The following is a 22,693-nucleotide window of genomic DNA, read 5'->3' as shown; positions in this document are numbered from 1 at the left end:
GAAAGCAAGCTGAGCAAGTCATGAGTGGGCAAGCTACAAGCCAGTGTAAGCAGTACGCCTCCTTTTAGATAGCTTTCCCCCTTTTAGACAACTCTAGCTTGTGTCAAGTTGACAAAAAATAATCAGTCAGTACATCATCCAAACGGAAAATATCAGGACAAAAGGAGTTCACCAGTGCGAACTCTACCAAACATTGAAAGAGAGCGTCTGCCAATTCACTTCAGTCTCTTTCAGAAGACAGGAATAAAGGGGCTGCTTCCTAATTGCTTTTCAAGGGCAACATTGCTCTATTAAAAAAATCAGACAGTGATATGGCAAGAAAAATGAATCCCATATGACAATCAAGTGCTATTCATCCCGTGTGTACAATAATGCTTTACCATTCCAAACTCAACACAGCATGTTGACTTTCTAAAGAAGAAAAATCTCACGGTCGTAACAGTAGATGTGGAAAAACCATTGTGCACAAATTTACCATCAGTTCATGGTAAACACTCTTAGTAAGGCAGGAATAGAGGGAAAGACCCTCCCTTGATAAGAAGCACTTCACAGATGCAGATTACATCTATAACAGTTAAACTGGAATCATTCCCACCGACAGAGCAAAAATGTCCCTACTCCCTGCTTCATTTTAATATTGTACTGGAAGCCCTAAGTTAATATAATAAGTCAAAAGAAAAGGCACACAATCCGGGCTAAACTAAATAAAAATGTTCATGACCATCTGGTTCAAAAACACAACAATGAAACAACTGCATTTGGAACTAATGAGAGATTACAGCATCAAATGCATTACCACCGCCTCATACACCAACAAGAAATAAATTTTGAAGTTAAAAACATATTACTAGTCATAGGAGCAGATTTCCCCAAGTTGAGAAACATAGAAATTTATCAAGATGTGTATACAACTGATAAAAGGAATTTAATAAAACACTGATGATAAATCAAAGAACTAAATAAGTGAGAGACATGACATGATGTGCTCATAGATTGAAAGAGAATATTATTAACAAATCAGTTATATATATAATAAAAATCAATGCAATCATATCCAACTATCCTGTTTTATGTAAATAAATTAATTTCAAAGGTAACATAGAAAGGTAGTAGACTTAGAGCATCCAACTGCACGATGACACAGAAAAGCAAGGTAGAAGAGAAATGAGTCTATCTGATTCATTAATGAAGTCTTAGTAAAATGTTAGAAAAAATAGAATAGTAGACAAATTGTGAGCCCAGAAATTGCTCCTCATGTATTTACTCTGAAATATATAAAATTCTTAGCAAGTAACATAGCAGATATGATTAATGAAGAAAATAATTGATAAGGTTGATTTCATTAAAATAAAAAAACTTGTGCCCTAAAAAGGCAATAGTAAGATCATGAGAAGATCATTTGCAGACTGTTTGAAAAGACCGTATCTGTTTTAGTCTGACTTTCCATCACTGATGAATGCCGCCAGAAAGTTAAAGGAGGCAACGTGTTTCTTGGACTCAACAGTTTCAGTCCATACCTAGATAACTCCATTGTTGCAAGCCTGAGGGAGGGGTGAATATACAGGAGGGAGCACTTGGTAAAGAAATGCATGATGTAAAGGGAAAAGAGAGGGAAAGGGTCCAGGAAGAACACATCCTATTCCTCAGTTGTCGCTGACGTTTAATGTTTCTGCAGCCTTTAAAATAGTGCCACCAGAGAGCCTTCGATAAATAAGTCTATGTGGACATTTTATCTCTAAGCCACAATATCTAATAAAAAAACCTTTTCTGACATATCCATAGAATGCTTAAAAACAACAATAAGAAAACAACCAGATTTTAAAATGTCATAGGCCAAGGATACCCTTTAGTAGATAGAAATTGTAATGTACACGAATAACCGTATATACAGTATAAAAACTCAACGATTAAAAAAAGAACCGAGCCACAAAGGGACATAGAAAAGAAACAAATGCATTCTAGGACTTGAAATAAGGCATAGCTTTAAGTTTTGCCTAGTATCTGATTCTAAATACATGAATTTATGAAAAATAAAAAATAGAAGCAGTAAAGTGAACCTAATTACTATTGAGTAGGAAAAACCAGTCATATAGTGGTTAATCTTGAGTGTTGACTGCACCAAGAAATACCTACAAGCTCATGATAGCCCACCTCTGGATGTATCTGAGAGGACTCGTCCTGAGATAGATAACTAATGAGGAAAAACCCACCATAAATGTTCAGGAAACCCGTAAGTTGGGCACCAGCACAGATCAAAACGTACAGAAGGAGAAAGCCAGGGACTGCAGTGACCATTCTCTCTCTTTGCCTCCCCCTCCCCCTCTCTCTGTTTACGACAAAGTGGCCGGCTCTTCTCTGTCCTCTGCTTCTCACTTGGAACTGAAACTGTGAAACTATTAACCAAAGTTCGCCCCTAAGTTACTCTTTCATGTGTGTTCCCACAGCATAGAAGACATTCAGGATGGTGAAAATATTCTCTGTCATACTAAAATGGTAGGTTCATGCCATTATCTGCCAGACCCAGTCGATTGCATAAAACCGAGATTAAACCCTTCTGTGAACCATGGATGTTAGGGAAACTATGTTGATGTACTAGTTTGAACAGGAGCACTAATGGAGCACAATAGAAACTGTGCATGTGTGATGGAACACACATGAAAAATATTTTTCAGTAAAACACACACACACACACACACACACACACACGCAGCCACACAGCCACATCTGTGTTTGCTTTTTATTATGGTGATAAAACACCATGACCGAAAGCAGCTAGCGAGAAAGAGTTCATGTCATCTTAAAATTCTCAAGTCGCACTCCATTACTGAGTGAAGAAGACAGGGCACTAACTCAAGACAGGAACTGGAGGCAGGAATTGAAGCAGAAGCCATAATGCTTCTTACTATTTACCTCTCTGTAGCTTTCTCACATTGCTTATACACACCAGGATCACTTGACCAGGTGTGGTACCAACCAAGGTCACTGGGTCTTCTCACATCAATCATCAAGAAAATACCCACCACAGACTTGCCTACAGACAAACTGAGAACACAATTTCTCACCTAAGATTCTCTATTTCCAGCTTGAATCAAATTGACAAAAAAAAACCCAACCAGCATAATATGTGCATATAATACACATAATTTTATATACTATACAGTTTATTGATATACAATTATATATCAGTGGATCAGAATTCAAAGTCCATAAGTAATGCACAAATCAATGAACAGTTCATTTTTCACAGACACTCCCAGCACAATCTAGATCGGTGCTTCTCAACTTTCCTGTCCTAATGCTGCAACCCTTGAATACAGTTCCTCATATTGTGGTGACCCCCAACCATAAAATCATCCCATTGATACTTCATAACTGTATTTTGCTACTGTTATGAAATGTAATTATCTGATATGCAGGATATCTAAAATGTAACCCCCAAAGGGGTTGTTATTCACCGGTTGAAAACCTCTAACCTAGGGGAAGCAAGTTTTTAACCACTGGTGCAGGGATGCTCAAACACCACATTGAGAGAATGTTCTTCCTTATTTTTGTATAAAGATAGATTTAATGGTATAAGAGCTCAAATATAAGAACCCGAACTATAAAACTATCAGAAGGCATCATTCCTCTGTTAGTTCTCAGGGACCTTACATTTCTTTTATAGTATTGTGGACTTGATATCAATAGTGAAAATGGAAAAACGAAGGAAATTGTACTTCATAAAAACTAAATCTCTGTTTCACTTGACATAATGCCACACACCTTTACCCTCATTATCCTAGAAGCAGTGCCAGGGGAACTTTATGGAATGGAGGCCTACATGGGGAGGGCCAGCTCAGCCAAGCTGCATAGAAAAACAATGTGTCATACAACCAAAAAGAAGATTTTAATTAAACCATTGTTTGTATCAAAAGGTATTAGCCAGAAAATCAAAAGAATCTCCAGAATTAGAGTATATACATATATGATAAAACTTTTGCATTCAGGTGCAACGAGATTCAGTCTATAACAAAAGGACAAATAATGTTATAAAAAGCAGCAAACAACCTTGAGCCCATGTTTCTCCAGGAAGAAATGCCAATGTGCATTAATGTGAGATGCACATCATTCAGTCACTGAGGAAGCATAAACATAAGTCACTTCACATATTAGAACACATTATTCTTCTGCTGATAAGGACAAATGTATTAACAAGGAGGTAGAACGTTTGAAGTCTTTCTTTTAATAATGAGATTTTTTTTTTAATGATACATCCATGAACAAAAGACTGGCTCAAAAATTTAAACAAAATTAACATTTGATTCAATTTTAGATACATTGTAAAAAAATTAAAAACAAGGCCTCAGATGAGTTCTTTCACGCCGATATTTGTTACAGGTGTGTCTTAGGGTTTCCACTGCTGTGAGAGACACCATGACCAAGGCAACTCTTATAAAGGAAAACATTTCATTGGGGCTGGATTATAGGTTCAGAGGTTCAATCAGTTATCATCATGGCAGGATTCATAGTGGCATACAGGCAGACACGGTGCTGGAGAAGGAGCTGAGAGTTTTATATCTGGATACATAGACAGCAGGAAGAGAGAGCAACGTTGGACCTGGCTTAGGCTTCTGAAACCCTAAAGCCCATCCCCGGTGACACGCTTCTTCCAACAAGGCCACACCTACTTCAACAAGGTCATAACTTCTAATAGCACTGCTTTTTAAGCATTCAAATAGGAGTCTATGGGAGCCATTCTTATCCGAACCACCAAAAGACGGGAGCAATCCAAGCACTCTGGCGGAGGAACGGATACGCTATAGAGGCAGATACAAAGAGTGAGCTATTACTCAGTTTGAAGGAACGAAATTCAGGTTCATGCTTCACCCTGGAAACAGACCAAATGAAGAAGTCAGATACAAAGGTCACATGTTCCTTGATGTCTTGGCAAAGACAACATCTGGTCTAGACACATGTCTAAGTACAGAAGGTAAGTCTGTGGTTAGCAGGCTGAGAGGAGGAGTGAAACACAGACAGCTATAACTTGATGACGACCAAATGTTCTAACTCGGGGACAAAACGGTTACACAACATTGTGACTGTTCCAGGATAATACATTCTAGACTTTAAAATTATTATATGTATGTGATATAAATTCACCTCAATAAAAACTAAAGTTTTGGACTAAAAACTTAAATGTTTAGTTCATTATTACTCCATAATTATACAGGGGCTGGAGAGATGGCCCCAACTGTTACGAGTCCTTGCTGCTCTTACAGACAACCCAGGTTGGGTTCTCAGGACCCAAACAGTGGCTCCCTTAAGACCTCCATGGACACCAGGCATGCGCATGGTGCTTTTCCATACATGCAAGTGAAACACAGAAATACATTTTGCATCAAAAATAAATAAATGATTAAAAAATAAAAATAGGAATTTTTTAATTATTTCGACAAGAAAACACCAAGCCCTCTTTGTTTCTAAGATAATGGCTTGCAGTGTTACCTTTCCTTAATTTAAATTTGTCATCCTCCCCTACCGAATCTTAATCTCCACATCAAGACAAGATGCTACAGGAAATTATCATTTTCTTCTGAGACACATCCCTCAGTGTTCACAGTTGGAAGGCGTTACCTGGTCGGGTATGTGTAGAATTGACTGAAGTGCTTCTGGTCCAAGTCGGACACATAGATCACTTCACACGTTTCAGGGTTCTATCCCAGCAGGGTGATGCGGACCACTGGATACTATTTAAATTTGTATGCTCATACAGAATTGGTGAGTGTTTGAGTCATGGCCATGTTGCCCTCCAATTTCAACCTCTACCACTGCTCTTCTGAGTAGCAAGGACCATCAGGCAGAGATGTTACAGGTATGTAATAGCATGACTGTCAGGCCATAAAGAAGGTCTCACAAATTCTTAGGTTCTGGGGAGAGAACTTGTTACCTATTCTGAATTATAAGCATAATGAGGGTTGATTTTACTCCTTCGTGATTGAGTGCATGACTGTTGATCTTCGGCTTGGCAGGCTCTAGAGTCACCAAGAAGGCAAGCCTCTGGGTATGGCTTTACGGGAGATTCTAAATTGGGTTAGGAGAGGTGCAAAGAACCACCCTATATGTGACTGGTGATAGGCTGGGCAGCAGCATACAGCACTTCCTTTCTGCTTTCTGACTACGCATCTGACCCAGGGGTATCAGGCTTCTGCCAGCACACCTTCCCCACCATGTGAGCCCCACCCTCAAACTGTGAGCCAAAAGTAAACTTTCCCTTCCATTTCCCTCAATTGTTTTTTGTCCCAGCAACAGAAAAACAGTAAAAAGTGGAATGCACTTGTCTAGAACATGCAAGGTTCATTTCAAAGCAAAGCCAAGCTTTCCTGCTGGATGGGGTGGCCAAGGTCTAATGTTGTAGGACTCAAAAGGATGAGGTGGGGCGGGGGAATATGAGGCCGGTCTAGAATACATAGCAAACTCCTACCTCAAAATAAATAAATGAATGAACACACCTATGCATTGAATGGTTAAAACAATTTCCTGTCACCTTTGCCCTTAGCTCAGCTCAGCATTATGAATGAGTTGACTACAAACAGGTGGGAACCTTTGTCAGCAAGATGCTTCTAAAGCAACTCAAGGGGCTGGAGAGATGGCTCGGCAGTTAAGAGCACTTGCCACCCATTCGGAGGACCTAGGGTTAATTCCTACACCCACATAGCAGCACACAGTCATCTTAAACTCCAATGTCCTCTTCTGATCTTCTTGGGCATCAAGTACACATGTGGTGTACAGACATACATGCAGGCAAAACACCTATACACATAAAATAAATACAAATAAATCTAAATGATGATGATGATGGTGGTGGTGATGAATTCAAGGGAAAATCATTCTCAAAATAGTTCAGTGGAATTCAGTATTTTTCAACAAACGCTGTACGTTATCATAATAAATGTGTAAAATATACATAATTAAAATAGTTATGTCATGATTCCTGTCTTGGGGCAAAAACTACACAATGTTGTAGGTTTGTGTATCCCTTCTGCTCTACCATTGGGCATGGTCACTTGGGGAGGCAGGACACAGGGAATTTGTGCTTACCCACACCACACCAGGCAGGTATGGGGCCATAGGGAGTGAGAAAGTGCAGTCTGAGTATTGGGAAAGCAGGAGCTGGTTCAGGGGTTCCCAGGGTGGGGCCATTGGGGTTCTCTGACTCATGGACACGGAGGCAGAGGCACCACTGGGAGTCACAGAAGAGCTGAGAACGAAGTGGGGGTCTGCGGGACAGGTCTGACCCAGGGCCCAGGGGAGGGGGAGAAGAAGGCACGCTCTGCCTGGTCCCATGAGGAGAGTCCTTGGCTCGAGAGTGGCAGGCTTGGTGGCAATTGTGGCTGGGAGTGCAGAGAGGCCTTCTGTGGAAGACTACAGATCTCTAGGTGAAGGCACTCTCTATGGCTCCCTAGAGTAGATCCCGATGAAAAAGACAGTCTGTGGTTCCAAACCATTTTTCGTCATTGTTGAAAATAGATGAGTAAAACTGTACACCCTTTTCTTAGGATGGGCCTGAGATTAATTACCTGTTGCAGGGAAGAATGTCTGAGAAGGGAAATTTATTGGCTCCGCCCTCCAGGCCTCCAGGTACTTCATTAGCATGGAGATCTGTGTGTTGAGCCTACATGGCCACAGGTCAGGTCTCTTTTCCTATTGTCTTGGTCTGAGATGTTAGGGATGCCTCATCTACATGCAGAGGGCCTTGTGGAATTGCCCTTACATGACTGATGGCCACAAATCTATGGGTGACTGTGGCTACGTGACAGGGGCCTGGTACTGGGAACAGGTGAAGATCCTACCATCCCTTTAGGGTCTCTGGGCTTCAAGCCTTTAGCCCCACACAATGTCATGAAAGCTAAATCTACTTCATGTGCCTGAGCCATACAATCTCCTTGCAATTATAATAATCTGTTTTTCCTTCCATAGAAGACCACTGAATAAAATGTGTTTGCTGTCCTTAATTATCACAACTAATAGTTCCATTGACTCCAATCGTGATTAAAATTTCAATAGTTATCCAACTGTTCACCAGAACTTTGACTACTCACTTGCATAGTAGAATTAATCTAGCTATTCATGCAAGGTAGAATAAAGTCCATGTTTAAAGCAATACTCCACCCAGTGGTGGTGAGTAAGAAACGCAGAGAAATTCTTTGAATGAATGTTACAACTCCACTGACTGAAATAGATTATTTCCCCCTTTTTCTCTTTGAAGAAAAAGAGCAGGAAATTATATATAGATTATATAGAGATCATATATATGTGTATATATATATATATATATTAGTGATCTCTGAAAAACAAAATACCATCCAATACATAGAAAGCAAACCTTCAAGAATAAGATTCCAGATACAATGACTAATTTCAATATGCATGTTTCGATACAAAGTACATTCTAACTTTAATGTAAAAAGTTCTCTCTCAAGTAAAAGAAAGACAGACACTTTCTTCAATTTAAAAAAGTCAAAATAAAAGGTAAAATTCATATGAATGGTTTTATATGCTATGTAGTGAAATATCCTTAATCACAAAGGCATTTTATGGTGAAAATGTTTTAAATGCAAAATGTGTTTTCAATCCTTTTACATGTTAATAATGAAGGTGTTTTATTTTGAGTTTTTAAGGTTATTGACTTAGTTACTTTTTCACTTTGCTATGGTAAAATACCCTGACAAAAGCAACTTAACAGCTTTCTTCTTGTCTTGTTGTCTGTGCTGTAGAACTATTATAGGTGTAGTTCTCTTGTCATTAGTAGGAGACAGACTCTCGCAGACTTCTTGGGCCTCTGATGTTTACAGTCTTTTCAGTACATTTGTGTCCCCTGTACCTTAGGTGTTTCCTGAGCCTTAGGTGCAGAAATTATTCTGTAGATGCATCTGTCGGAGCTGGGCACCACATACACAGTTAATTAATTCATGTTTCCCAGTGTGGTTTTCTGTAATGTTCTCCATTTATTGCAAAGCGTTCATTGATGAGGGGTGAGAGCTATACCGGTCTGTGGGTATAAGGATAAGTATTTAGAATGCAGTTAGGAATTATGCTGGACTAGCTAAGTGTCAGCACTAGTACTAGGCTCTCTTCAAAGATCCATGCCTTCACTAGTCCGAGGAGTCAGCTAGGTTTCTAGAGCTGTGCATGGTTTCCCTCCATTTGAGCAGGCGTTAGGTCCAATTAGACACGTGTTAGCTACTGTGTAGATATAAGTGTCACTGTTGCACCTCTAGAAACATTTCACCCTCCTGGTCTAAGTTTTTATCAGGGCAATATTTTATTTTTACTTTTAAAAGAAACTCTCTAATGCATGCATATACTCGTTTTCCATCACTGTAACAAAAAATTTATAAAGAGAAAAAATTATTTTGCTTATTGTTGAAGATCACAGTCCAGTCACAATCCATGAAACCTGTTGCTTTGGCCCCGTGGTGACATGGCATGCAGGATACTCAGCAAAGCAAAATTATTCACCCTATAGTAAAGAAGAAAAGGGGAATGGAACAGAGAAGTGGGGAAAGTAAAGGAAAGAAGAAAGAAAGAAAGAAAGAAAGAAAGAAAGAAAGAAAGGAAGGAAGGAAGGAAGGAAGGAAAGAAGGAAGAGATTCTGTTCCATACCATGCCCCCTCTCTGTACCTAGAACAACTCGCTAACCCCACATATTAATGGCTCTACCACATCCTGATAGTTATATGCTAGGGACTGAAACTGTAGCACATGAACCCTTGGAAGATCATCCTGGACCTAAACTATGTAGATACACAGTGCACCAAAAATTCTTCAATGCAAACACAAAGAGAGCCCTCCAACCTTTCCTTGGGTTGCATTGCAGAAGTCTCCGCCATTTCCAGCCATTGCTCTTTGCTATTGGATCGACTCTGTAAGCACTGGCCAATCCCTTGGGGAAGTCATCATGGAATCTGTTAGGTGGAAAGAGCAAATTGAGCGCTAGCTCGAGTGACTTTATGGCTCTCTTCTCACTAAGTACTTAAGGTGATCAGCTGCTTCAAGGTTCTGCTACCTGGGCTTTTCACCATGATGTATTCTACCTTGAACTGTAGCTAAAACAGCCCTTGTATTTCCCTAAGATGCTTCTTGCCAGGGAATTTTATCAGAGCAAAAGTAAAAGAAACAGAGGCAAGAGGGTTACTATATTTTTACAAAGAAATGATAAACAGCATTAAATTTGTGTAAGGTAAGGGGTTAGTCATATTTTGTTAAATCTGAAGAAAGCTTACAAAGCTCGTAGTGCATGCACACATAGACTAATGTGTGGGGTGCTGGAGAGATGGCGGCTCAGCAGTCTTCTGGAGCTCTCAGCTCTGGTTCCCAGAACCTTACATTGCAAGGCTCATAACTACCTGTAACTCTGTCTCCCAGTGTGTCAGATCCCTCCTTCCAGCTTCAAGTTCACATAGCCACCCAGAAGTGCACATATAAACATAATTTAAAATAATGAAATAAATGATAAAAAGTAGTAAATGAGTTAGTCATTGTGAGCCTAATGATGCAAGAGATAGAAGGTGAATTCATCTTAACTCAATAACTGATCTTTAAAAACATTAGGCCTGGGTCTATGTGACAGGTTCAAGTTGTCTGCCTTACAGCCTGATGACTTGAGTTTGATATTTTACAAACACTTTATTCTGTAATCCCCAACTCTACACAAGCGTTATTATATATACCCACTATTCATATGTGTCAGTACATATTAAGAATCTACATTGTTCGATTGTAGGAAATTATTTATGGAACTGGATTTTTAACCCTTAAATATAAAACTAATAAACATGGCTAGGCTGTGTAAGAAGTGACTGGTTTTGTCATTCATTCATGCATTTAAAGCTAACATTCTCTAACACATCTTATTGTTTTATCATTTTTGTTCTTGTAGTTTACGGCATAATAATAATAATAATCATAAAAATAATAATCATCGGCATCAACAAAAATTTTGAAAAAGAAAGACGAGTTTTCCCTTAAGATAGCCAAGCTCATCAAAAGGATGGTCCAATTTAAAAAGGAAAAGAAATATGAAAACTCCCAAGATCCATTAGAGTGATCCTAGCTAAGACTCCTAGCAATGGGGAATATGAAGCCTGAAACAGCCACCTCCTGTAACCAGGCAAGACTTCCAGTGGAGGGATTTGGGGGGGGACCCCAAACCCCAGATAGGAAATATCTGACACCATTAATGATAATCTGCTATGCTTGTAGACAAGGACCTAGCATAACTGTCTCCTGAGAGGCTTCATCCAGCAGTGAAAGGAGGCAGATGCAGAGACCCACCGTCAAACATCAGGGGGACCTCAAGACCCTTGTAGAAGAGTGAGGGATAGAACTAAGCAAACCAGAGGGGCCAAGGACACCACAAGAAGATCTACCCAGTCAACTGCCCTGAGCTCTTAGGGGCTAGCAGAGACTGAACCAGCAACCAATGAGTGTTCAGGGGCTGGACGGAGGCCCACTACACATTTCTAGCAGATATGCAACTTGGTCATCATATGGGTCCCCTAACAGTTGGAGCAGAGACTGTCTCTCACTGCTGCTTGCTGTTGGATCCTCTTCCCCTAGCTGGACTGCCTGGTTGGGCCTCAGTAGGAGAGGGCACTGAATCCTGCTTTTACTGAATGTCCCAAGGCAGGTTTCCTCTTCTCTGAGGAGAAGGGGAGAGGGATTTGTAAGATTGGGACTGGGAGGAGAGGAGGGACAGGGAGTGGGGGTGGAGGTGGAGATTTTAATCAGTATGTAAAGTGAATAAATGAAAAAACAAATGAATAAATGAAAAACAGAGATTAATTTAGTACAAACTCATACACTCTAGAAAAGCACTATCTTTATTATTTTATTTTTAAACAATATATTTTGATCGTACTCTTTCCTCTCCTCCTACTCATGCAAGGAAATTTCCCCTCCCTGCCCACCTAACTTTATGTTCTCTATTAAAAAAAAATACGTACGTACAAATCGAAAAGGCAACACCAAAGGGGGGGGGGAGGGAGGGAAGGAGGAAGGAAGGAATCTGTTTTGTGTTGACAGCCGCTTTTCAGCATGGTTTCATGCTGATAAGTGGTTGCTATACCCAGTGTTACTCCATTTCAGGTAACTGAGTTTCCTTTTCTCAGAGTCTATCAATTATAAATAGCTCCTTAGTTACAGGTGGAACATTGTAACCACTTCTTTTTTCTCTTTCTTCTCCTCCTCCTCTCCCTCCCCCTCCTCCTTTCAAGCTAGGGTTTTGTCTGGCTGGAAGCTGTGCAGGTCTTGTGAGTGCTACCACAGTCTCTGTGTGTTCACATGTGCACACACCCTGTTGTGTCTGGAAAGTGCTCTTTCCCTGGAGTCATCCGCCACCTGTGCTCTTTTTTCTTTTTTCTTTTTCTTTTTTTTTTTTTTCTTTCTTTTTCTGGAGCTGGGGACCGAATCCAGGACCTTGCGCTTGCTAGGCAAGCGCTCTACCACTGAGCTAAATCCCCAACCGGCCACCTGTGCTCTCACAACCTCTCTGCTTCCTCTTCTGCATAGATCTGTGAGCCCGGAGAGGAGGGGTTTGAGAAAGACATTCCCTTTAGGACTGAGTGCTCCAAGGTCTTTCTTTCCCTGTATATTGTCTAGTTCTGGATCTCTATGTGAAAATTCTACTTTAAAGTGTAGCTGATATAAAAATGAAAGATAAAAAGTATTTATATAGGCTCCTGCTGCTTAGCGTGCTCGCTCGCGCGTTGCTTTCCTCCACGCTCCCGGCTTCCTCTCCACGCTGCCCGGTGACCGTGGCGCCCGCGACCGGCGCGGCGGCGGCGGAGGACAGTCGTCATGGCCGCCTCTAAGCCCGTAGAGGCGGCGATGGCGGCGGCTGCTGCGCCCGCTTCTGGAAATGGAGTGGGCAGTAGCGGTGGGACTGCGGCCCCCGGCTCGGGCGCGGGGACCCTGCCGCGATGGCACGTGGCGCTGGCCATTGGGGCGCCCCTGTTGCTGGGTGCTGGGGCCATGTACCTGTGGAGCCGAAGACGGAGGCGCCGGGAAGCCGGAGGCCGGGGCGACGCCAGCGGCCTGAAGCGCAACAGCGAACGAAAGACCCCAGAGGGCAGGGCCAGTCCGGCCCTGGGCAGTGGCCCCGACGGTTCTAGTGACTCCCTGGAAATGAGCTCTCTGGACAGAGCCCAAGCAGCCAAAAATAAAGGCAACAAATATTTCAAAGCAGGAAAATATGAGCAAGCTATTCAGTGCTATACCGAGGCTATTGCCCTACTGAGAAGAATGCAGACCTCTCTACATTTTATCAGAACAGAGCTGCTGCCTTTGAACAGTTGCAAAAATGGAAAGAAGTGGCCCAAGATTGTACAAAGGCCGTTGAACTTAATCCCAAATATGTGAAAGCTCTCTTTAGACGTGCAAAAGCCCATGAGAAGCTAGACAATAAGAAGGAGTGTTTAGAAGATGTCACTGCTGTGTGTATATTAGAAGGGTTTCAAAATGAGCAGAGCATGCTGTTAGCTGATAAAGTTCTTAAACTTCTCGGGAAAGAGAATGCCAAAGAAAAATATAAGAACCGGGAACCTCTGATGCCATCTCCACAGTTTATTAAATCTTACTTCAGTTCTTTCACGGATGACATAATTTCTCAGCCAATGCTTAAAGGAGAGAAGTCTGACGAAGATAAGGACAAGGAGGGAGAAGCGTTAGAAGTAAAAGAAAATTCTGGATATTTAAAAGCTAAACAATATATGGAAGAAGAAAACTATGACAAAATCGTAAGTGAATGCTCAAAGGAAATAGATGCTCAAGGCAAATACATGGCAGAGGCATTACTACTACGAGCCACCTTCTACTTGCTTATTGGCAGTGCCAATGCGGCCAAGCCTGACTTAGATAAGGTCATCAGTTTGAAGGAAGCTAACGTGAAGCTTCGAGCAAATGCCCTTATCAAAAGAGGCACCATGTGCATGCAGCAGCAGCAGCCTATGCTGTCTACTCAGGACTTCAACATGGCTGCTGAGATCGACCCTATGAACTCGGATGTTTATCACCACCGAGGACAGCTGAAAATCCTGCTGGATCTAGTTGAAGAAGCAGTGGCAGATTTTGATGCATGTATCAGACTAAGACCGAAGTTTGCTTTGGCACAGGCTCAGAAGTGTTTTGCATTGTATCGGCAGGCATATACAGCAAACAATTCTTCGCAAGTCCAGGCAGCTATGAAAGGTTTTGAAGAAGTCATAAAGCAATTTCCAAGGTGTGCTGAAGGCTATGCACTTTATGCCCAGGCATTAACAGATCAACAACAGTTTGGTAAAGCTGATGAAATGTATGATAAATGTATTGATTTGGAACCAGATAATGCTACAACTTATGTTCATAAAGGTTTACTTCAACTTCAGTGGAAGCAAGATTTGGATAAAGGTTTGGAGCTTATCAGCAAAGCTATTGAAATTGACAACAAATGTGACTTTGCGTATGAGACCATGGGGACTATTGAAGTGCAGAGAGGAAACATGGAGAAAGTCATTGACATGTTCAACAAAGCTATCAACCTGGCCAAGTCGGAAATGGAGATGGCTCATTTGTACTCATTTTGTGATGCTGCCCATGCCCAGACAGAAGTAGCAAAGAAATACGGATTAAAACCACCGACATTATAAGCACCAGGGGAAACAGACTGACTCTTTTAAAAGAAGTTTACCCCCTCTTCAACTGAATCCTGAAGACACAGTCATGAATTGTTGAATGGTGGAACTCAGTATTCCCTTTGTGATGTTGTCATTACATCTGTTTCATGTTTAGGTGTAGTGGGCATGGCCTTCAAGGAAGTTTGCAGTCTTGCAGCTTTTATTCCCTGTGCAACAAAAGCTTAGAACCTGTTAAAGGGATATTAAAACAAAGTTGTAGAATACAAACAGTAATTGGCCATGCAAATAAAAACTTTGATTTGTTGAAAAAAAAAGTATTTATATAAAGCATCATACAATTAAAACCAAAGAACATGGAAAAAACACATGCAATGAATAGATAGACCAAATGAAATAACCCAGGTATAAGACAGCTATTGTTAGTGTGGATACAAAGTAAAACCCAACTTTTACTGTCTGTTAGAAACTTTAAACATGAAAAGGGAGTTAAGAGGGAAAAATGAGGCATTTTGTGTTATTACTCATGCAAAGAAAACTAAAGTAGCTGTGTTAATCTAATGCAAAAAGGACTCAAAATAAAAAAGAACTTTCTAGAAAAAAAGGGGGGCAGGGATGAATCACATATTAATAAAAGAATTACTTTTCTGAGAAGATACAGCAATACTAACCATGTGTATACCAAACAGGAGACCCTTGGAATTACCAGAGACCTATTACAAAGATCCATTCAGTGAGCCATTGGATAATACATTTCAGAATGCCCAATGTATTTCCAGGACTGGCAAAAGACACACAAAAATAAACAATAGTTAATTTAAATACTGCCTTCAAAATGTATGGGTGACAGTCTGTCGTGCGCCCAACGTCTCGCCAGCAAGAATGACGCGCGGACACCAGGATCCTTCTGCAGCAAAGCGTTTATTGCATCTTGAAGAGGAGAGAGCGAGCCCCAGAATGGCGCTGCTTATATACACCCTAATGTGGCGTGTCCACGCCTGATTGGTTGCTTACCCATGATCTCATTAGGCATGCCCCGGAGCGGGCAAAGACCTGGCACGAAGGCACTCTTGCACATGCGCACACAGTTAACTTCCTGGAAGGAAGTCGGCTGGCGCGGTGGAGGCCAGCGCCATCTTGTAATGGCGAAAGCTATCCCAGCTTTCCACGTGGGGCGCAGTGGAGGCCAGCGCCATCTTGTGGTGGCGAATGTTATTGCGGCCCTCTACAACAGTCCATCTAGTGTTTAGAGGAATTTTATAGCATGGATTACTTACATTAAAATATACCAAAAATAAGTAACATGCCTGACCACTTTGCTGAACTAAAGAAAAAATAAGCTTAATATAAAAATAATAAATAAAATTAGAGCTGAAATCAGTGTAGTTTATAAGTAAGATAAAATAAAATGTTTATTTTGAAAACGGTAATAAACTCCATAGACCATTAACTAAGAAAGGAAAAGAAGTCAGCCATAACCAACATTGGAAATCAAGGCAGTGTGGTCACCATAGATCTTACAATATCCCACAAAAATAAACTTATCCCAGGAAGAATTATGGTCTGCAACTTAGACAAATAGAATAAATTCCTTGAAAAGCATCAAGAAAAGTCACTCAAGAACAACATATGAAATTTTTGATATACCTAAGAATATAATTAATAGTCAATAACTTTCCAAAAGACGTGAGTGTTTTTCCTTCTGGAATATAACAAATATTGAACTAAGGAGTAGTAATAATGTTCCAAAATCATTCCCAGAATCAACTCCTCATAATTTATTCTATGAAGTCAACATTTCTCTAATTTTAAAATTAGATAAAATGCATTTCATTATAATAAAAGAAAACCTTACAGAGAGCATCGCTCATGGACATACCCACGGGACCTACAGTTAAGCCTCGGTTCCCTCTGCATCTGTGTCTGCACACACAGTACGCACTCCTAAGGTCTCCGGTCAGAAACGGGAAACTGCTGACTGCTACCATGCTCGCTTCTAGTTTCCTTTCTCAGTGTGTTTGCTGACGAAAAAAAAAAAAAAAGAATCATTGCTACATCTAAATTCTTAAAATACTTTTTATAAATGAAAGGCCTTTCATTTTAAATTATCCATATGCCAGTCACGCCATGTTAACAAGTTCTTGAATCCTACTATGTAGTAATTTTGGTTATAGTAAAAGTAGCAGCCCAAACAATATATCCTGGCATTTATTCTCCTTGCCCTTAGCCAGAGCGAACTACACGGCTGACTGACTGTTGCTTCGTGCAAGTCAAAAGTATTCATTGTCATATTCACTGGTAAACGCCTTTCCTGCCTTTGAGAAATTGGTGATCACTTCTTCAAAAGGTTATTAATTCAAAATATTGACCGTTGAACATGTAAGCCAGTATTGATACATATTGTTGGAGCTACAGTCATAAGAAAAACAGCACATACTCAGTAAATCCCTAAGAAATATAAAGTAGGATGAAACTTTTATATCAGTACTAAGCCTATCCCGAGATAGATTTGTTAGTTTCCAAACAGGCTCGCCCTAACATATAGAAATAACCCAAAGCCCTCCATAAAAACAGCATAAAACTTTCTGAAGCTGCAGATTCCTTGCACACTGTTGTTGTAAAAACATAAAAATAAAAATGTATAGTTGGTCTTTTACCCCGCTGGGTCTACACCTCGGTGCCCCAAGATATCTGTTAGATATCTTGGCGGAAACACAGCCCAGCCGCACACTTTCCTACACTCAAACCCTCACATAAAAGAACACACAACACAATACTCTTAGATCCAATTGGTAAGATATAATTGCCCACTTAAACATACAATGCCTGGTACTATCCATCCCTTGAGAACATTAATAAGAATCTGTAAATACACAGAGCAGAATCTTAACATCACCTGCCATCTTGTCCTGTCACGGCTTCTCCCCCTCTCTCCGGCTCCCATCTCCCCCTTTCTCTCCTAGTCTCCTCCTCTTCCTTCAAACTTCTCTCCTGCCCTCCTTCCTTCTCCTCCAATGACAGGCCTCCTTCTATCCTGTACGTGCCCCTCACCTGTACTTTACAAATTCAATGGGGAAAAGTTCTGGTGAAGTCACCTGATTCCTGAGTACATGACAGGGCAGCTGTCCTTGGGGCAGTGGAATTAGCATCAAAATACAGATAACTCCAGGGCAAACCACAACAGTATACATCTAAGGCATCCATCCATGGTACCAAACTTTCTCTGTCCTCCTTTCGAAGCATCAGGGCAGGGGTTTGTTTGTTCGTTTGTTCGTTTGTTTGTTCATTTGTTTATTTTTTGAACTTTTGTCAAGTGCTATACACAAAGGTCAAGTGACTATCCAGTTCATTCCTCTTCCAGAAAGTCTGGGGGATGTTCGAGCTCCCCTTCTCTACCTAAATGCTGACCTGTCATGGGCCTCAGTGCCCAGATTCCTTGGCCTTGAACTCTTCTCCCTCAATAATGTTGCATTCGGCCAGAGCTGCTTTGACGAGCTTCACCTCTGGGGGTTTTGTTTGTTTGTTTGCTTCCTTGCTTTGTTTTGTTGAACTGAGATGCCTCTGACGCCCGAGTAGCCAGCTTTTTGGCCAGCAGCTGGATCGCTTGCAGCGGAATGCTGTGACTCCGTGGGTAAGCTAAAATGATTTGTTTTTAATGTGCCAATGTTACGGAAGATGTTCAACTGCATTCTGAGCTAATTTTTGTCTTGTAATTCTAAGATTTAAAAGGAATAAGATAGATAGACGGTTGTGGTGGTACACACCAGTAGAATTTGCTAAAGGAAGCAAAAGCAGTAGGATCACGAGTTTGAGGCCAGCCTGGGCTACACATTAACCCAGCAGCTGACTCAGACAGATACAGACACCCACAGCCAAACAGTGGATGGAGCTTGGGGACTCTTATGGAAGAATAGGAGGAAGGATTGTGGGCCCCTAAGGGATAGGAATTCCACAGGAAGGCAGTCAACTAACCTGGACCCTTGGAACTCTCAGAGTCTGAATCACTAACCAAAGAACATACATAGGCTGGACCTATACCTCCCTGGACATATGTAGCAGATATGCAGCAGATGTGCAGCTTGGTCTTCATGTGTGTCACAAACTGGAGCTGGGGCTATCCCAAAAGTTGTTGCCGGTGCATGGAATTTGTTCTTCTATCCCATGGGCTGTCTTGTCTGGCCTCAGTGGGAGAGGGTGTGCCTAGCCTCACAGAGACTTGAAGTGCCAGGCAGGAGGGCTACACAGAGGAGCTCCCACCCATTCGGGGGAGAAAGGGAGGGGCAATAAGAGAAGGATTGTATTGGGGGTGACTGGGAGAGGGGAAGTGAGCGATGTAAAGTGAATAAGTAAAAATAAAATTTAATTAAATACACACACTTATATACAAAAAAGGAATGAGATAGGCGTAAGTTAGGGATATCACATTTCCAAATTTGTTAATATCCTAATGATCAAATGTTCATAAAACAATGGTTAAGTTCATGGCTTCCTGCTTATAAGAAGAAAAACTAATCCAGATTAAAATAGCATAAAAGAAATGAGAAGATGCCTTGTAGATTATCTCCAAATAAAACACAGGGTAGGGAAATATCAAATGTGTTAACACTAGTGACTATGAATATTAAAATTAGCTCTGTTATTTACATTTCTAATAATTTAAGTGCTTTTATGAGAAAAGTTAAATTGACGAACAGAGAATATTAGGAAAGAGAGAAGCTGTAAGAAATTTAAAGGTATTGTGTGATATAAGTGTTTTAATGTGTATTTTATTAAGAAATAGAAATATTAAGTTAGGGCACTGGGTCTCGAAGAAATTATTGGGACTCTGACCCATCCTTAGTGAGGTAAGGAGAGCTTCTCCCACAAATACCCTCCATGATGCTTGGCCTTACCACAGGCCTACAAGAGTGGAGCCCTCTGTCCATGGACTGAAACCTGTGACTCCATGAAGAAAAAGAGATTTTCCTGGGTATGTTGTCACAGTGACTGAAAGCCAGCAGACAAACGGTAATGCGAAATGGAACCGTTTCTCTGGTTATATGTGGGGATGAGGGTCATACGCCCTTAGAGTTTGCTGTGGGATTTTGAGACAGTTGGAGAAATAGGCAAGACGCCTTGACAGGCTACTCTAGAGTGTGGGCAGGAATGAGAACATGAGGGCCATGCTGTGAGGATGGAGATGGAGCCGGAAACTCTACTGGGAACTGGTCTACGGAGCCTTAGTGTCACCCTAAGTGTCACCGTAGTGTGATCTCTTGTCGGTGCCCTAAGACTTCACAGGAGCCTGCGTGTAAAGGCGGCCTGAATAAAGATGGCCGAAGTGGTCAGGGGCAAGCGCATGAGCTCTCAGCCTCAGACAAAGGCTACGGCAACTAAGGTAGGCTAAGACCAGGAGAGAGAGCTTTTCCCAGGGAAGAGCACACTGATCGTCTGTCTCATACCAAACGGTCAGCTCTGAAAGCATACACGGACAGGTAATATTGTACAAACTAAGCAAGTTATATTTATGTAATTAGAAATCAAGCAACAATAAAGTAAGAGAGGCCATGGATTTGAAAGTTGAGGGTGGGGGATGGGGGTGGTACGGGAGAAGGTTTGGAGGAAGGGAAGGGATGATGGGATTATATTAAACGCTAACATAATATATAAAGGTGATGAGATAGTGAACCTGGTAGGGAAATTTTCAGACAGTACGGTAGACAGTGGCATGAACATTGATGAATTCTTTAAGCAAAATTTACAGTGACTAACAGGGATAAAAAGCAGAGCAGGCCGCCCCAGTTACCAGGCTACAACCAGGTGTGCCTGGCACTATAAAAGGGTCTGCTTGCCCCTTCCTCGCCCTCTTGCTCTTGCTGTCTTGCTCCCTCTTGTTCTCTCTTGCTCTCCCCTTTGTCCCTTCTCTCCCCATCCCCCCCCCAACATGCTCATGTCTGGCCTTTACTCTTCTACTTCTCTTCTCTTCTCCTCTCACCTCCTCTCCCCTCCCCTCTCCTCTCTCTCTCTCTCTCTCTCTCTCTCTCTCTCTCTCTCTCTCTCTCTCTCTTCCTCCCTCCCTCTCTCCCTCCCTCCCTCTCCCTCCCTCCCCTCTGTCCCTACTACTCTCTTAACTCCCCTCCCCATGCCCTGAATGAGCTCTATTCTATACTGAAAAAAAAAAAAAAGAGCAGAGCAGATTTGGACAATTTCCCTTTTTAAGAAAGAGTGGGAGGCAGGCTTTAAAGGTTTCACATTTAAGAGCTGCAGTTATTAAAGACATTATTAGAAACAGTAAAAGTACAATTTTTTAAATTTAATTTTTTTTAATTTTTTAATTTAATTTTTTAAAAAATGAAGTAGGATGAGAAAAACCTGAGGGAAAATCAGGAATTAGCCAGTTTTATCACTCCTGGAGACAAAGTAAGACCCTCAGTTGAGAAGGGAGCTCTTGCTAGTGCCATAGTCACAAAGAAAAGGCTTACTGTGAGGATATACAGCCATGGCCCAGGATAGTCAGGTACAGTGTGGTTGACAATACATCATGATATCATCCAAATGATGGGACTCCCAAGTGTCCCGCGTTGCGTGGTTGATCCCCTGTTGATGGCACTATTAGGAAATGTTGGAAAAGAGTGAATAGGGTTTATTTGGGAGGAAGAATACCACTGAGCTGAGGGGAGGGGTGATGGCACTCTGTCATTATGTTCTGTCCAGTCACAGGTTCAAATGCTTAAAGCCTGTGAACTAAACCTCTAAAACTGGGTGTTAAAATAAGTTGTTCTTAGCCGAGAAAGAAATTAGGGAAACGACACCCTTCATAATAGACCCAAATAATATAAAGTACCTCGGTGTGACTTTAACCAAGCAAGTAAAAGATCTCTACAATAAGAACTTCAAGACTCTGAAGAAAGAAATTGAAGAAGACCTCAGAAGATGGAAAGATCTCCCATGCTCATGGATTGGCAGGATTAATATAGTAAAAATGGCCATTTTACCAAAAGCGATCTACAGATTCAATGCAATTCCCATCAAAATACCAATCCATTTCTTCAAATAGTTAGACAGAACAATTTGCAAATTCATCTGGAATAACAAAAAACCCAGGATAGCTAAAACTACCCTCAACAATAAAAGGACTTCAGGGGGAATCACTATCCCTGAATTCAAGCAGTATTACAGAGCAATAGTGATAAAAACTGCATGGTATTGGTACAGAGACAGACAGATAGACCAATGGAACAGAATTGAAGACCCAGCAATGAACCCACACACCTATGGTCACTTGATTTTTGACAAAGGAGCCAAAACCATCCAATGGAAAAAAGATAGCATTTTCAGCAAATGGTGCTGCTTCAACTGGAGGGCAACATGTAGAAGAATGCAGATCAATCCATGCTTATCACCCTGTACAAAGCTTAAGTCCAAATGGATCAAGGACCTCCACATCAAACCAGACACACTCAAACTAATAGAAGAAAAACTAGGGAAGCATCTGGAACACATGGGCACTGGAAAAAATTTCCTGAACAAAACACCAATGGCTTATGCTCTAAGATCAAGAATCGACAAATGGGATCTCATAAAACTGCAAAGCTTCTGTAAGGCAAAGGACACTGTGGTTAGGACAAAACGGCAACCAACAGATTGGGAAAAGATCTTTACCAATCCTAAAAAAAAAAAAAAAAAAAAAAAAAAAAAAAAAAAAGTTGTTCTTTATTTTTGTCATAGCATCAGAAAGACAAGTAACACAGGCATGGAGAATGTAGGACTTATGGGGTCATGAAAGCTTCCATTGAAATAGCCAAGGGAAGATAGGCAGTGGGTGGTACCATCCGAGTCCTTGAAAGCAGCCATGAAGTAGCAGTGCAGTCTGTGCAGATGAAGCAAAGCAAGGTTCTTGAGATATCAAGTATGGAGGCTGGTTATTAAGGGCCCATAGGCAGTGAGCACAGTCAGCTCAAGGCAGAAGCCACGTGGAGTGCATCCGAGGCAGAGACTTGTCCACATCCACTACCTTATGACCCAGATAACGAACACAGAACTTCAGGGTTTAGTATTTGCTGTCT

General features: G+C 41.3%; 1 pseudogene; it reads left to right on the top strand.

Moving 5' to 3' along the window:
- Positions 1-12,721: 12,721 nt before the first annotated feature.
- Positions 12,722-14,965, top strand: Tomm70-ps1 (translocase of outer mitochondrial membrane 70, pseudogene 1; annotated as a pseudogene).
- The last annotated feature ends 7,728 nt before the right edge of the window (positions 14,966-22,693 follow it).

The sequence above is a fragment of the Rattus norvegicus genome, chromosome 6 (assembly GCF_036323735.1).
Source record: "Rattus norvegicus strain BN/NHsdMcwi chromosome 6, GRCr8, whole genome shotgun sequence".
NCBI classification, from domain to species: Eukaryota; Metazoa; Chordata; class Mammalia; order Rodentia; family Muridae; genus Rattus; species Rattus norvegicus.
The sequence above is the reverse complement of the archived record's forward strand: the minus strand, read 5'-3'. Positions and strand labels throughout refer to the sequence as shown.